The 6086-nt window shown below is 33.0% G+C and overlaps 1 pseudogene; it reads left to right on the plus strand.

The window, feature by feature from the left end:
- The window catches only part of LOC127788288 (putative SWI/SNF-related matrix-associated actin-dependent regulator of chromatin subfamily A member 3-like 1), a 39047-nt pseudogene extending 37022 nt beyond the window's left edge, over positions 1–2025 (plus strand).
- The last annotated feature ends 4061 nt before the right edge of the window (positions 2026–6086 follow it).

The raw sequence follows: 6086 nt of genomic DNA on the forward strand, positions 1-6086 counted from the left end.
TTAGAGTTTCTCTTAGAGAATTGCTCTTATTCTCTCTCTTGTTTTCTCTTATAATCTTACTTCCTTTCTTTCTTCTTTTAAATTCTTATGTCATTTATTGTTACTTTATTATCCACCGCCTAAATGGCCGGTTAATTTTTGCCTTTAAATTTATGTAATTTTAATTCTTGTCTTTTAATTATCCACTGCCTAAATGGCCGGTTAGTTTCTACTATTTAATTCTTGTTATTTAAATTCTTGTCAATTAACTTTTAAATGGAAATGAGTAGCTAAATCTAATCTTGGGTTAAGGCAAGAACAGTGTCCAACGCTAATGATTTCCAAAGAAAGCTGCGCTTTAAATGAGTAACATTAATTTAAATTTCAGTATGAGTGAGTTTTAATTATTAGGAAATTACTAGGTTTAGATTGGAGCGTAAGCCTAACTTAGAGCTTTCATGTCACGCATGGGAGTTATTAGAACTGGAAACGCTATCATACCCAAACCCGGATGATTAATTTAGTTATTTTGTATATTAATTGTAATTGGATTTATGGTAGTTGCTTAAATTAGAATCCCACATATCATGTATGAGGATTGCTTAAACTAGAACTATCATCATCTCTAATTGCACTTAGTAATAAACCCTCATATCTGAAATTAAATTAATATTACTAACATTGTGTGTTAAAATTTGGGAATCAACGGGTTGGTGCTAAAATTGTCTTAACTCAAGTACTATCCAATTTAATATCATCACATTAAGCATTTATTTCAACTTTTACCTTGCTTTATTTTCTAGTATCTGTTATTAAAAAAAATCATAAAAAAATCTTGTTATCAATCTATCTAAATGCGTGTGCGTGTATGTGACATTATTTTTATTTTGCCATAAATAAATCTCTCAGTGAACGACCTGGACTCATCTAGAAAATATAAATTTAAATTTGCACTACAACTGTACTCGTACACTGACGAGTATAAACCTCTCACCTAAATAAAGAAAAAAAATATATAAAATTTTTATTGTGTTTTGTTTTGTGTTTTAATTGTAAGGTGAGAGTGCAGCCAGCTAAAACACAATATTTATTATTTTTCTTTATTTGATCATCTATATCCTTAGGGTCATAAGGAATCGTTACAGTATGATATGATGTTTTGCATTTGATATAATTTTGATGATGAAAAACAATTGTATTTTGATGATGAAATAAAGTTATGAGATTTCAATGTTAAAGAATTTTATGATTCAAAATATTTTTTTTCATGCTATCATTTATCGTTTCAATTTTTATAAAAAGAACAGTCGACAATGTGTTTATGTTCTGTTGACTATGTTTGTGGATAGTCGACTATGTGGTTTAGTGCTGTCGACTATGTCTGAAAATAGTCGACTATATTGGTTTGATCTGTCGACTATTTAAGGTTTCTGTCGACTATTTTTGCATCTGTCGACTATTTTTGTTCTTAGAATTTAAAATCCTCTTCATATTTTTACATTTGTCGACTATGTTTATGTATCTGTCGACTATGGGATTTTTGTATTAGAAATAGTCGACTATTATTTTCTGTCTGTCGACTATGCTCAGCTTTATTTGATGAAATAGTTGACTATGCATTTTCTTCTGTCGACTATATCTTTTGCAGAAAGTTTTCAACGGCTAGTTTTTCAAACTTCAACGGTCACAAACAGCTACATTTCTCTTCAATCTCTTGGGAAGCTTATAAATACAAGTCGTGGATGATCAAGAGAAGACTAATGGATGAAAAAGAAATGAGTTGAGCTTACATCGTATACACATTTGTATTTATATTGTTTGTGCTTTAATTTTCTCTCTTCAAGACTTTGATTTTAACTTGTATTATTTCATTCAAGCCTTGTATCATTTTTGAGAGACATTGTAACTAAGAGATTCATCTCTTAGATCCTCTCCAATTGTACACTTCTTGTATTTCCTAACTTGTGTAGCTAGAGGGCCTACTTGTGTAAGTATGAGGTTTTAGTGAATTGGTTCAAAATCCTTAGTAGGAGCTAAGGTAGTAGATTAGGCTTGGTTTAAGCCGAACCACTATAAATCTTTTGTGTCATTTATTCTTGTTGCTTTACATTTGTCATTTCATATGTTCTATGTTTTAAATCACTAAAACCTCAATTGGGTCAAAAAGTTTTCAAGTTCTATCAAGAGTTTTAAAATATCCAATTCACCTCTCTCTTGGTGTGTGCCATAATACCTCCCATTCTAACATGATACTTAAGGCAATCTACCGTATTCATAGAGGAGTAATCAGGTTCAAAGGGTCTAGAAGATGACCCTACCTCTTCCTCCCTAACAATAGCCTTATCCTTTCTTTCATTGGCTTTTCCTTTCTTTCCACGAACCATAATAAAACCTTCACCTTAACGTACATTCTAGGTATTTTCAATGTTTTTGGGATTCTGATCATTCTTCTTTAAATACACAACTCTAGCTTCACTCCCTTTTAGCTGAGGCTGATTCAAACATCGAGAAATAGGGTGACCAAAAACCTTATAGTGGGAACACACAGATGGCATCCATTGATATTCAATAGGTAGACAAGATATCCTAGGTTCAACTGTGAGATCATCCCTACGTTGTTGAACATCAATAAATTTATGGAAGCTGGAATTGACACTCACCTCGACACACACTCTAGCAAACCCCAATTCTTTCCTTGGTCATAAGATCAGCATATAAGGGTCAACCTATAGAACTAGCAATAACAGAAATACCTTTAAGAGACCATCCTTCAAGAGGAGGATTATGGATTTTAATCCATATCAAAACTAATGTGTGGGACTATCTAGAGATATTCATGCTCGGCTCCCAACATTTTAAAACGACAGGATGACCCGCAAAGTGATAAGGACCCGCATAATTAATTTAAGCATGTTTTCTAAAGAATCAAAGCGAAAAAAAGAAAAAATCACAATTATTAAAGAGTACTTCAATGAGACCATGGCGTTGCCACATTTTTTTTACAATATTTTGAATGACCGAAAAATGAAGCTTCTTTTCTATAAAATATCCTACAAGAGTATTCTTCCAAAATTCAAAGCATTCTTTAATTATGGTAACTGAACAAGAAGAATATCTAAAAGCGTACTTGGAGGTGGGAAATAATCAAGGCACGTGGGAGCATGGTGAGCCCGATCTTTGATTATAGCCTCTCATGATTTTATTGGGCTGTATTGATGCAACCAAATGAGTGGGCCTGGGCTTATTAAAAAATGATGGCTATTATTTACTAATAAAAGACCCATGGGCTTGCTGCTTTGGCTCATTAACGTGCTGGGCTAACCAAGCTTTACCATTTAATTGATGCGGGCCATATTCTGGAGCCCACCCACCTAAATCAAGACCAGAGCCCACACGCAGGTGAAGCCTATCACCTTCAGAACTCAGTCCACCTGTTTCAGCCTCCAATGGCCTCTTTCTCCCTACCATCACATGAAGATTTTGGAAATCCGCCGATCATGAAGCGGCTACTCAGAACTTTGAAGCATGGGCTTATGCTGGAAATGGTAAGTGTTTCCTTGGTTGCCCAAGTCAACAGGTTCTGCCTCGCCAAGTTCGACATCCTTCACATCATCGTTTTGCTCAAACCGACAAGAAGCTTCTGCCACCGTCAGCGCCACTACTTGGTGCCTTTCTAAATAAGCATCTGCCACCGTCGGCACCACTGCCTTATGCCTTTCTAGACTCCCAATTGGACTATCGTTGGGGTTCTGAGTCCCTGAATGAAGAGGGGGAGTCCAAGCTTCCTTCTGGTTCATGTCCTCCACGGTCTCGTTCCCATTGTCACTGCCATTAAAATTCTTTCCATCAGACTAATCCACCCCACCATGTAAGATCTGCATGCCAACCTCGTCTACTACTCGAGACGACGCTCATACTGGTGACGAAGCACCTGGCGGTGAAGATCTGGAATCCCGACCAACCATCAAGGATGAAGACGGCTCTTCTAGATCGCTTCTTCTGAAAACACCAGTCGATAGTGCTGGAATGTCACAGAAGTTAAGCTCCTCGTCCAATAGGTCATCTTCCTCAAGCATATGCTTACTTTCATTCTTAGAGCCCTCGCTAATCATCATGATTCCAACTTCATTAACCTTTACCTTGCTGTTCGGATTTCGTGTATACTCCTTGTCAAAACTAGTATTTTTTTTTCTAGATGATCAGGAGTACATAGTTTACTTTTCCCTCCGAAAAACTCAAATTAAAGAATAAGAAGTAATTGATTTGTCATAAGTCAAGGCCCGTAAGAGTGAAGGCCCAAAAAAGATAAAGGCTAAAGCCTGTAAAGCGGAAGACACTAGAAAGCCCAAGAATTGCTCAACCTCCTAGAGATTGTTGATAGTCTCCCGAAAACTGTTTGTAGTTCCTAATGATTTTTAGGAGACTGTCTTGAAAACTATCAATAGTTTTGCAAGACTGTTAATAGTTTTGTTAGACTGAAATCTCCCAAAAGATTTATGATAATCTTGGAAAGAAAGCCAACAAGCAAGGCTCTAGGAGACTAAGAGGTCTTAGAGACTTTCCCCTCTCGCGAAGAAGTCCCAACTAATACATGAACATAATGCTAAAAGTCCATTTAAAAAACTCGTAATGGATAAGTCTTATCCATAAGAAGTCCAAATCTTAATCGATCTTGAAATATTATGGATACTTATTATCAAATTCCAAATTTCTCTATAAATAGAAAGACCTTTATTCAAAAAAAGATAAACCATTAATACTAATTTAAGAGTTCTACTACTTCTTTAAGCATTTTCAAGAATCTAACTTAAGCATATGACAGTGTTCTTCCTTACAAGAATCTGTCGACTTGAAGATGATTTCTTAACATATAAATTATATTGTTGTCTCTAGATAACAACAATACTTTATTGTCTAAAAAATATATTTGTTTTCAAATCTTCAAATTACTTCGTTTATCATGTGTTTTTTGCTTTATTTTTTTTTTAATTTTAGCCCTAATTTTATACATAAGAAGTTAATATGGTGGGAAAATATATAGTTAAGTTTAAAAACCAACTTTTAAGGATGAACTATTTTTAAAATTTTATATAAATTGATTAGGTAACGATTATTTGATGGTTACCTGTTAGTTAATAAGGATAGATGAAGAACTAAATGGAATTACCCAACTCATGTGAAGGGAAAAGATGAGATGTGAGAACGAAGACACGGAACAAATACCAAATCCAAACTTAACAAAGGAGATTTTTCATTATCAATTTATTCAAAAATTTAATTTTAAGAATCATTAGCATTCTTAGGTATAATTTTTTTTTATATAGTAAATTGCTACCCTTATTCTTCTCATGTGACAATAAAAGTAATCGTATGTGACTTCTAAGTAGGGTTGACAATAATTTAGTTTGGTTTCAATTTTTGTCAAAACTATAATTAAACCAAACTTAAACTATTAAAATCAAAACCAAACTATTACCCATTAGTTTTAAAAATTAAAAACTATAATCAAACTATTCAGTTTCGATTTTAACCATGGTTTTTTAGTTCTAGTGGCGGAGCCACGTTGTGGCCAGCTGGGGCCTTGGCCCCAGCTTGCTTTTTTATTTTTTTGATTTTTTTATATATATTAGTATGAATAATTATAATTTTTATAATTTGGCTTGGACTAAAATTATACTTTGGCTCGGACTAAAATTTTTTCTTGACTCCGCCATTGTTTAGTTCAATCCATACCAACAAATAAAGACAAACTTTTGCAAATAGCATTCATAAAAAATTTTGATAACTCCATAACAAACAAAAACAAACTCTAATAAAGTTATCTTCTTCTTACATAAAGTTACAAATTAGCTTCAAATTTTTTAGATATAATTATTTGATTGATAAAAATAAAATAATTTAAGATTATGTTTTATTTTTATTTGTTAATTACTTTATAAATATTACATATTTTATATATTTGTAATGCATTAATTAAAATACTTATAAAAAAATGCATTAGTCAATATTATATTATGAGTATATATAATATATTAAATAAATAAATATATATTATATATATGTATATTTGGTTCGATTACCCACACATTTGGTTCGAGTTTTGGTTT

Source organism: Diospyros lotus, chromosome 13 (assembly GCF_014633365.1).
Source record: "Diospyros lotus cultivar Yz01 chromosome 13, ASM1463336v1, whole genome shotgun sequence".
Lineage (NCBI taxonomy): Eukaryota > Viridiplantae > Streptophyta > Magnoliopsida > Ericales > Ebenaceae > Diospyros > Diospyros lotus.